This window comes from Pocillopora verrucosa, chromosome 1, assembly GCF_036669915.1.
Source record: "Pocillopora verrucosa isolate sample1 chromosome 1, ASM3666991v2, whole genome shotgun sequence".
Lineage (NCBI taxonomy): Eukaryota > Metazoa > Cnidaria > Anthozoa > Scleractinia > Pocilloporidae > Pocillopora > Pocillopora verrucosa.
Window position 1 is genome coordinate 17,617,127 of NC_089312.1, and position 10,853 is coordinate 17,627,979.

General features: G+C 37.4%; 1 long non-coding RNA gene across 1 annotated transcript; it reads left to right on the forward strand.

The window, feature by feature from the left end:
• The first annotated feature begins 4,245 nt into the window (after positions 1-4,245).
• On the forward strand, positions 4,246-10,165 carry LOC136276955 (uncharacterized). Its single transcript, XR_010715701.1, has 3 exons — positions 4,246-4,424; positions 5,504-5,585; positions 10,131-10,165. It is a non-coding gene; the product is annotated as an uncharacterized lncRNA (long non-coding RNA).
• The last annotated feature ends 688 nt before the right edge of the window (positions 10,166-10,853 follow it).

Consider the following 10,853-nt stretch of genomic DNA (forward strand, 5'->3'; position numbering starts at 1 on the left):
CGGTTAGTTCATTGTTCTGTCAGTATCTCTTATGTACGTGGTAAACCTAGAAATGGATGACTCGCTAAAATGGGTTCTTTTGTAGACGTCGAAATTTCAATCGAAGGCAACGGTCTATGCATTAGTGTTAGCTACAAAACCATAGATTCGCATAGTTACTTGTTGTATTCATCTTCGCATCCATCACACGTCAAGAATTCCATACCGTTTTCACAGTTTCTCAGACTTTGTCGTTTATGTAGTGACGACTCTGATTTTTCCGAAAAATCAGAGGCAATGTGCCAGTTTTTCGATAAACGTGGCTATCCTGTTTCTGTCGTTCAAGCGGGCCATCATCGTGCCCAACAAATTGATCGACAGTCAGCACCACAAACAGCTGAGAAGGAAAAATCTGATCGCATTCCATTCACTCTCACATTTCACCCTCACAACCACGCAGTTAAATCTCTCATTCTTAAAAACTTTAAACTACTCCAAATCGATGCAGAGACTGGTGCTATCTTTTCGTAACCTCTATTAATTTAATTTAAACGTGACAAAAACATTGGCAACTTTTTGGTCAGAAGTTCATTTCAAACCAATGAACAACCTAGAACTTTCAAGTGCGCTCGCTCAAGATGCAAAACTTGTCCTTTCATTCATAACGTAGAGAAATGTCGGGACCCGAGAGATCCATCAAGATCACTGATTACTTTACGTGCACCTCCGCCAATGTCATTTACTGCATAACTTGCACTTATTGCAAAAAGTTATACATTGGTGAAATATGAAGACGACTAGGTTACCGATTCCGAGAACACCTTCGCGACCTAGAAAGAAATGATAAGGACGCATCCAAACCAGTCGCTAGAAGTTTTAATCTCCCTAATCATTCTAAACAGTATATGGTAGTTTGCAGCCTTTCTCTACTTCTTAGCCAGCTCGGAAAGCCGCGAAACTCTTGAACAAAAATTTATGGTCTAAATCGGCACTCTTAATCCCACGGTATCAACGAGCGCTTTTCATTCAACTGATTTATTCTTGTGTTCTCGTCACCATATTCCAACCAATTGCGTAGCTCCATTTTCTTCATATAAACCCACACACAACCCACAATTCCCCCAATCGCTTTGATGAAGGAGTAACGCTCGAAACGTCAGCCTCTAAACTCTTCACGGTGGCCAATTTACGTTTTCAACTCAGTTTATAACACTAAACCACCCTGTTATACTCTCCTAGTGACGCAGCACCACAGTTTCTTTAGAAACGTACCCCTTTTATTCATTTGCCTTTTCAACATAGTAATCGGTCAGATAACAAGCGATGCACTGTGTAAGTAAGGTGAGGTATTTTTATTGAGAATTTGACTGTATTCTGTATTCCTAAGAGCTGTCGTAAATATTCCCATACAAACTCCTTTAATTCGCCATGACTCTCATTTCGAAAGATGATCATCTCACAGAAGGAGCTTGAGCCGCCTGTGGTTTCATTCGGTTGTTTCGTTACCATCTCGCGAACGTTTAGGATTACATTTCATTCGGTTGTTTCTTCAACATCTTGCCCATATCTAAGATTACATTTTATTCGATTGTTTCTCGAGCATCTTGCGCGCATCTATGATTACATTTCATTTGGTTATTTCCTCAGTATATTGCGCCCGTTTAGATAACATTTTATTTCGTTCTTTTGTTAGAATCTTGCGAACACTTAAGATGAAGTTTTATTCTATGGTTCCGTTATTATCTTGCGCACTTCTAAGATTAAATTATATTCGTTTGTTTCGTTAGTAACTTGCGCACGTTATAGGATTACACTTCATTCGGTTGTTTCGTTAGTAACTCGTGTACATATAGGATTGCATTTTATTCGGTCACACATGGAATCCGTCAGAAATGAATGTAATGGAGAAAAGAATGCATAAAGAGAGTTGATAACATCGGCTAAGTTTTGCAGATTCACATAGTGTAGTAGCTCTTTCGTTGCCAGTTTTTGGACGTATACAACTGCTCTTTCGTTATTATATCAACTACGATCACGTGTCCGCAATCATCCGTGAGATGTTCAGCGAGGAAGCAAAGAATGCGTTCCATAAACGAACACACGATTTCTGTATCTTGATGAGATATTCGATCACTAATATCAAGATTTACAATGGAAATTGAACTGAGTGGAGTGCAATTTGGTCTGAAACCAAATGTGTGATTTGAAATCACAAGTATGATTTTAGACCAAAATTGCACTACACGAAGTCCAATTACCCCTTTATTACATCCATTTTGAAATCACAAAGTTCAGTCGTTCAGGCACAGGAGTTTTGAGTCTGTACAAATGTTTTGTTGATCCAGCAGTGAGCTGGTTTGTAGAAAGTTGTAAAAGTTGTTTTCCATTTTCTTGCAAATTGATTGGTTTCTCTAAACAAGCTATTGGTTGTATTTTAGCAAAGCTTCCTTATTGGCTGATAAGAAGATGCGATTTTAAGCAAAAATGGTGCGATTCGTGAATAAATCGCATTAATGAGAGCCAATCAGATTACAAGGATCATCAGTGATTTCAAAATGGATGTAAATGGGGGCAAATATAATCACACTTATAATGCCTTATTGTGTCATCTGCCATAACAAAGATTGTAACAACTGGTGAGAAATACTCAATACCACTACAGGGAATGAATATATATCAATCTCTTGGTTTGGTTTTGTTTGAGGGCATAATTTGGAGTCAACTTTAAGTTGATTTGCTGCTAAATTTTCATTAAAAACTCCCTCAATTGACAACCATTAAGATTAAGCTCAGTCCTGACTCATTGTTGTTTTGTTTATTTTAGGTTAATGAGCTCTCCAACAAATTTTGGGGCTGGGGTCGGGAAGATGATGAGCTGTATCAGAGAATGAAAGAAGCTGGCCTAACTGTAAGTCGCAGCAATGTTTTTATCCAAGTACAATGAAACCTTTATTAAGCCATGAAAAACTTCTCATTTCTCCTTAAGGTATCACCTCTGAATCAAACATCTCAGTTGCGAGAATTATAGCAAGAATGATTCCCAATTGTAGAAACTCTTGTTCGTTCATCAAATTCTCCTAATCATGATCACCTCAATTACCACCTCTCCACAAAGGTAACTGCCTGCGACGGGCCTCGCAACTGCCAGATCAACAACTACTGAGGAAAAGTGTAGCAAAATGTGTGTTAAGTCCCTTGAGCTGACAATCCTTGACTGCTTTCATTCCTCTAACGTATTACGTATCTGTATATGAAATTTATTCAAAGCTAAAAGTTGACGTTATTTGTACTTAATCTTGATCATTTTGTTTGTCAACCCATTTCCTAACTTTTTGGTATTATAGTTATAGGTTTGAAAGTTTCCACCCATCTAACAGCCACAACAGGAGTCATATTACACCACTACTCACACCCCCCTTACAACGCCCTATACCCTTGTACCACCTAGGACCTCCCCTCCCCGACTTCCTTTGTCCCCAAGGTGGCCGTTGTGGCGTTCGCTTCAGGTTCAGACTTGTTTAGATTCTGTTCATTTGTTGTTCACAGATGGTAAACTGATTGGGGGGTGAGGGAAGGGGCTGGGAAGGATTTCACGGTGATGATTGTTGGGCACCCTGGGTGGGAAGCACGAAAGTGGGGACCGCCACAACAATTTATATAAAAAGCACACGCAGAGTTATCGATATGAAATTAATAAAGATAATTCGTTTTCAATGTAGATGAGATAGAAAGCTTTAAGACTTAAAAATTTCAAGAACAGTTTTACGTTTATAACAATTGGTCAAAATGACTCTCATGAGCGAAATTCGCGTAACTTTGAAAGATCAAATATCTCTCCTCTCTAACTCTTCGACACAGAGATCAGGAGAAGTTTTTTTTTATCATTATCATGAGTTTTGCTCAATGAAATTGCGTAACGGAAAAAGACCTGGCCACTCACCCTGATTAATTAGTGCAAAGCTCTTTTCTTTATTCTCTTGTGTAGACTTTTTTCGAAGCATTTCGAATTCCCGGGAAATAAATAGTTTGAGTTAACATTTCTAAAATTCAGGGAAGAATAGTTGCATCTCCCGACTGAACTTCACAAACTTCACAGATTTCAAAACCAGCCTTCACCTTGACATCATGCTTCGCTTATTGATGGAATGAAATCGGTGTAGACTATTTTGAATCCGCCTTTTAAAGTGGGAAAATTAATTTGAATTACAAATTATATTCTAACTTAATATTCACATTTACGCTTGCACGTGGAAAGAGCTTCGAACTACAAGAAATTTCAGCGTCTTTTCCAACGTCTATGGATTCAAGAAACACAATATCTTGACCTTATTTCCTTGAATATCGTCAGTTTTGACAAGCTAGCGAGTGTTTCTTCTGCTGAGTCGAGTGGGTAAGATTCGACGTCGAGAATTCATGACTTGAATTGTGTTACGACTTTTCTTCAGGTAAATAACCTACGTTTTGAGATATTTTGAATAGAAATGCAGTGTTCGCGTTTTTCGTTTTAACCCCATTAAATATATTTACAGAGTCGAGTGTAAGAAGGGAGAGCAAGATCACATTGTACAGCATAAGACAAATCCTCAGGGGCAGCCGCCATGACAGTTTCTTGATCGTGTCTTTTAACGGAAAAGCCGAGAAATTTGTTACTGTTCTGGCACTTATTACCTATTTCCAAATTTTCTTTTTCATTTCTGTATTGATTTTTCAAACTAAACACGGATTCTTTCGCTTAGTGTTGTGGCATTAAGTTTGTTTTAACCCTTTAATTCCTGTTGATGATCAAGGCAGAATTTCTCTTTACAATATCTATACAATATAAGGCAGACAAGTGATGAGAACAAAAAAAAAATTATCAGTTAGGGGATTATTAATTGATGCAATACCAAACTCTTAAAACTCACGTCATACGAATTTATAGCAGACAGCAAAGAGAATTAGTTTTGAAGGCTTAAACGCCCTTGTTATTTCCCCTAAATCCCGTCAAAGAAAGCAGAGAGTAATCGTTGAAACATTTAAAATGTAACGTGGAATCCTGTTTTCTGAATATGACAGAAGTAATAACCATCCTTCATGTAGAAACCACTTACGGCAGAACTTAAAGATATTTGTATTGTCAGAGAAACCTGACGTAATACTTTGGGGTAACCAAAAATGTAACTCTTTCGCTTTCTATATGTTGGTAGTAAACATCTGGTACCAAATTACCATGGCAACGGTTAGCTTGTCTAATACCAAAGACGATCTGAGGTAAAAATGCCAATTGTCACAGTTAGCTCGGTTACTGAGCCCAATTCATAACACTTCCTCTGTTTTCGAATTCTTATTAATTTATTGAATTAAATAAAGTTTCCTGCTGCCTTTGTTCAACGAGACTAAGGATATCAAATTTTCATTAGAAAATGTGATGGCTCTAAATATCTAAATAAGCTTTTCGATCGGGACGTTGACCTTTATTATTTACACTTAACACTTAGTTGTGTTTTTATTCTCATATTCTCAAATTCCTCTTTTCTGTCCTAAGGAAAGTGCCAAGATAGAAAGGAGAACACAACCAAATCAAGAAATACGACGGAGGAAAGAAATACAGGACAACCTCAAACAAGGTTAGTTATTTTGCTTTTTACATAGATAAAAAAGGTATTTAAGCCTATAAGTCTTCTTTGGAACGATCTAACCTGGATTTAGCGAAAATTTGCGATTGAAAAAATGACATAGTTCGGTAGTGAAAAAATGCAAACGAAGAAATAAACCTGTTTTTTTTTCTGTCTGATTTCTTGGACCTGTTTCTGAATATGGCGCCTTTCAGTTGTTTACAGCACTGCTCGTTTGATGAATGAACACTACCCTGCGAATACGTTTTATTCTTTTTTTATGAAACACTGGTGTAAAAGAAAAACCCACTCAAACGGCCCTGTCTCTGCTCTAGAGAGAAAACACAATTCGGGATGTTCGAAAATTCATACTTTATGCAGCTTGTTTCTTATATTTTATTTTCGATATTGAATAATTTCAGTGCTCTGGTAATTTTTCAGAAAAGTTTTCATCTTTCCTTATGGACCAGTCATAATTTATCGTCTGGAAGGGTGGGGTGGGTGGTGAAGAATTTTGGGAGAATCACATGGCTTTCAGGAAGAACGAAGGGGCGATCAGTCATCTCCAACAGAGTATAAAGAGGTACTTTAGAAAATTGGCTTCCAGTTAACCGGCAACAAGGTGGATCATAAGAATATTTCAAGTGCTAACCGAGAATTATAACTCTCGAGGCCTAAAGCAAAACAATAATAATAAAAAATAGGTATGCACTGCGTACGTGTATCTAGCGCAAGATTAGCTGAATATATTAAAGAATTGAAATGCGCTGAGGGCATTGTTGAGTTATGTAAGCATGCGGGAATTTTTAAGAACACGAGAGAAGTGCGAAGAAGTACGAGCCAAAGACGAGTGCTTCTCGCTCTTCTCGAGTGTTCTTAAAAATTCCCAAGTGCTTATAGAACTCAACAATGCTTGAGGAACAAATTTTTTTAATTTCTTTATAAAATTTATCGTGAATTGCGCGCGCTCGTACCGATGACGTAGGCTGCGTGCATTATATTTCAACATTGCACTCGTGTGACGTAGGGCGCGTGCTTCATGGAAATATAATGAACTCGTTCTGACCAATTACGGCGCGTGCATTTCTCTGAACATTTTACAATATTAGATAATCACATGCTTACAGCTTTGCTGCAATTAAAGTCAATTTGAAAGGTATGCTGAATAGATATAAATGGTGAATAGGTTTACCAAAGAAGTTTTTTGAGGAAGTTTTTTGATTGTCTATTAAACAATTAGACGGTGAGTTCAGAGTTTTCAAGCAAATTGATGCTCGGGAGAGTTTCTCAACTAATCAGAACCAAAACTAAAAAAATTATGACTACTCAAGAACAGAATTTTCTAAATATCTAAGCAATAGCAAATACAATTTTGATATGAAATCAGACTTTTTTGAAATGTGGTATAAAATAAAAGCACAGATTTTAACACGAGGATTTCCGCAAAATTTTTCATTTCTGTAAAACAAAGATTGATACAATTTGGATACAATTCGCGACGACATTCCGATCATATTTGGGGCGTTACGTTAGACTTACAAAATGAAGTGGAGACTAGACAAACACAAAGATTCTAAAAATTGAAATGAAAAGAAAATGCAAATTATACATTGTTTTTTTTTTTTTTTTTTTTGTACCTTAAGGCAGATCTTTCAACCAGAAATAATTTTGTACACTGGCCGTGTAGCGCAGACCGCGCGTCGATTAAAGTTAGTTATAAAGATGAAATGTGAGCGCGTGTGATCGGATGTCTATTTAGTATCAATAACTTAGAAGAAAAGACTGTTTTACTCACCGGAAAAACCTTGTTTCGTTACCTCAGGCCCTCCTAAAGATACAGTCTATAAAACGTATGTTTTTCTACGACGGTAGGCTTTCTCGTAACGTTTGCTTTTTCAAATTCAATTGTTCCTGAATATCGCTCTGTTTGCACAAGGAGTTTCGCTCACCAAATAAAAATTTCCGACTTGAGGTGATTCCTCAGGAAGAAAAGTTATTGAAAAATTTTTTTTAACTTTCCTTAAATGTTCCCTACCAAAGTCCTTCTCGAAGAATATAATGAAAAAGATAGGTCACCGTGTTTGTTTATGAGATATGATGGGCCAATCGTACCCTTTTTATGCTTGTACTGGCACTAACCACGCACGTCATTTCCGTTTACGGTACATTTTGTAGAGGCTGGAATCAAGAATTTTTAAAGTAACACTTGAAAAGACCTTAATGGGTAGAAAATCTCAAGCGTATGGAACAATTTCAGAATCTTAAGTCTCGGGGAAAATCGCGCAATTTTAAACGACATCGTGAAAACATTCCTCAAGTCGTTAGTGGGCTTTGTGTACGCTTTTAGGTATATTTTTTTTCCTTCGATGACTTTTTCTTAATTTCTACAATTTAGAGGGGATGATTTTTACACCCAAATTATGCATTAAAAATATAGGTCATCGTGCTTGTTCAAGAGCTAAAGACCATCATACTTCTTTACCTGGTCCATTGATTGAAAAATAATACCGTTTTCTCGGAATGCGCGCGTGCTTACTTGCCTGATTTCCCTTAATTTTTTTTGCACAATACAGGATTCGCAATGCAATACTGAGGAATCACCTTAACATGACAGATCTTATGACAACCTACAGCCACCTCACTGGCTACGCATTCTTGCTGTCTTTGTGTTACGCGATGATCGCTTACTTCATGTAGCTTGTCACGTACGGTAATATTTACGTAGACCATAACAACACTACGTCATTTCTCGTCCTATATGAAGCACTTACGCAATCTCTTACTACTCTTGCAAGGTGTCTAGATGCTACGCATTAGACACAAAAACTGCAAGTTATCATTAATCGATGTAGAGCCTTTTAAACGTAGAAATAAGTTATTTGAAATTTCTGAGCTCCTGAGCCTAAAACCGAATTGAAACAGTACGCTTCAAGAATTGATGTGTTTCTCAAATTGCTTATGGAGTTTCCCACCATGGGATATGACATTTATTGGAACGTGACCCAGTGGACATTTTCCAGTCCAATTATCGCATGTTTGAACTTTTTAGGCCAAAACAAATTTGGAAATAGTATGCTCCAAAACCTGACACATGTTTCTCGAATTCCTACAAGACGAATCATCAATTGTTGTGGAGTTTTTTTATGTGATTCCATAAACATTTTAGAGCCTAATCATTACATAGTTGTGCCCGTAGGGCTAAAACCAGATTGCAATTTAAGATTTCATCTGGGGTTCATCATCGACTGATATAGAACTTTTTTCAAGTGACTTTGGAAACATCTGAGACTGAAACAGTATGCTTCAATAACGACATTTATTTTTTTCTCAGTTCGTGAGCGAGCGGTATTCTACAAATCCTGCAATCTGATTGGTTCCGAGAGCGGACAGTATTCTCCCCATCCAGCCTGCTCACGGCTCAATAGGTTCTTTTCGCACCCATTTGTTAGGTTTTAGAAAAAAAATAAAAATGTTATTCACCAGCCAAGGTCGGTCCGTATTGGGAAAAACTGTGCCCTCCGTATTGTGGACCAAGACCTCGGGCACAGTTTTTCCTAATACGGACCTCCCGTCTGGTGAATAACATATTTACCCATTTAATCTCAGATAGTTTTTAATTTTCACAGTGTTTTCAATAAGACCTGGCACCCGCCAGAGTTCCGGCTGGTATTCTGCTGTGAATCGCCGGGTAAACTTTGGAAACTTTCAAGCAAACTCATGAAGTGAGACAAAAAACACCTCAAGATGTTCTAGAGTTCTTTCAGTCGTCTTTTAACTTTTTGAACGAGTTTTGATAAAAATGATTGATATCGTCTTATCCTGTATTCCAGCATACATTTGATACATTTCCAGCAAAAAAGGTTTTGAGTTTCCAACAACATTCTGACTCTAATTTCGGTAACCAGTCCTTTCAATCCTTTCAGAGGACTTTTTGTGTGAAACTCATGGAGCAGGCTTGCATGTCTGCAAATGAAAGATTTTGATCAGAAATAAAACGATCAATTAAACAATTGTTATAGAGGGGGCGAATATTCAATGATCATCTACGGAATTTTAACACCGAAAACTCTGTTTGAATCCAGTTTATTCTGTATGGAAGTAATAAGATAACAAGAGAGATATTCTCCCGCGAGTGCTTTACCGAGGTAGCCACCTTCCTCAAATCTTATTGAAAGCACTGCCAGTATTCAAAGTTTTGCTCTGTGTTTAGTTTACCTCGGATATGCAGTGCATAGGAAGATTAAAAGTTTCTTTCTTACGCTTATTCTTATGCTTATGTGAACAGAATATTTATTTAGAAACAGTCTTAGTCACTCCTCCGCTTCCTTACAAAACAAAATCTCCCCTTTGCAAGTGTATTTGAGGATATTCTAGTTGAACCCAGTTCACTTTTTCACATTTCAAATTATTCAAAGGATCTCTAAAAGGCTGTTTTAATTAAATACGTACAAAATTAACTGTGTCTAATATTGCGACAAGAGCAAACCTCATTTACACTGTAGAACTCAGTACTGTTTTTTAAAAGAGTCATTGGCGATTCCTTTATTTCCTTTCCAGGGTAGAAAGATATTTCCCACGGCTTTTGGTAGAGCAGCTGATTTCATGAGATAGGTATTAACCTATATAAAATAAAATTGTTGTTTAGTCCAAGTAAAAAACTTAAAAGTATACAGAAAAACTTGTTCCTTCATTAAAAAGGAAAAAAAAAACCTGTTTTGGACGCTGGAGTGTGTTTGCACAAGAGATGAGAGACTTAAGGCTGATACACTATGGGGCATTGTAACTCAAACAATCTCTTCCTTAGTCTAGATCTGTGATGCAAAGACTTGGTCCCAAGAAAAGAAGAAAAACTGTCTCAGACACTGGACTGTCTTAATGTGCTGATCGGGTGTTTGACTTTGTAAAAGAGATAGGAGACTTAAAGCTAGCCCTTTAAGGGATTGGTGTCACCCAAAATATCTCTTCCTTAGTCTTGATCTGTGATGCAAAGACTTGGTCCGCAAAAAAAGAGGGTAAAACTGTCTCAGACCTTGGACTGTCTTTATGTGCTGATCGGGTGTTAGACTTTTTACAAGAGATGGGAGACTTAAAGCTGGCCCTTTTAGGGACTGGTGTCACCCAAAATATCTCTTCCTTAGTCTTGATCTGTGATGCAAAGACTTGGTCCCTAAAAAACGGTTAGAACTGTTTCGGACACTGAACTGTCTTTATGTGCTGATCGGGTGTTTAACTTTGTAAAAGAGATGGGAGACTTAAAGCTGGCCCTTTTTAGGGGCTGGT